Source organism: Sturnus vulgaris, unplaced genomic scaffold (assembly GCF_052056855.1).
Source record: "Sturnus vulgaris isolate bStuVul1 unplaced genomic scaffold, bStuVul1.hap1 Scaffold_192, whole genome shotgun sequence".
NCBI classification, from domain to species: Eukaryota; Metazoa; Chordata; class Aves; order Passeriformes; family Sturnidae; genus Sturnus; species Sturnus vulgaris.
The window spans coordinates 3,982,164-3,982,500 of NW_028276155.1; positions in this window are offsets into that span (position 1 = coordinate 3,982,164).

The window sequence follows — 337 nt, forward strand, 5'->3', positions numbered from 1 at the left end:
TGAACTGGTCGGTAACTGCCATCAGGCTTCTTTACCGGCACAATGGGGCTGTTATGTGCTGACATGCAAGGTTCTGATATCCCCTGGTGCTTCAAATTCTCAATTATTGCTTTCAATCCCCTCCGACTCTCAGTGATATTGGATATTGTTTTACTCGAATGGGGATTTCTGGATTCTGTATTTCAGTGCTTAGGGGCTGAATGTTTAACTTTCCCACTTCTCCGGAATACCACACCGTATCACTAATTTCCTGATTATCTTCAGTTAAAGAGTAAATTTTAACTGGTCCTTCACAGGGCTTTATTTGAATTCCCAGGGCTATTATTAAATCCCTTCC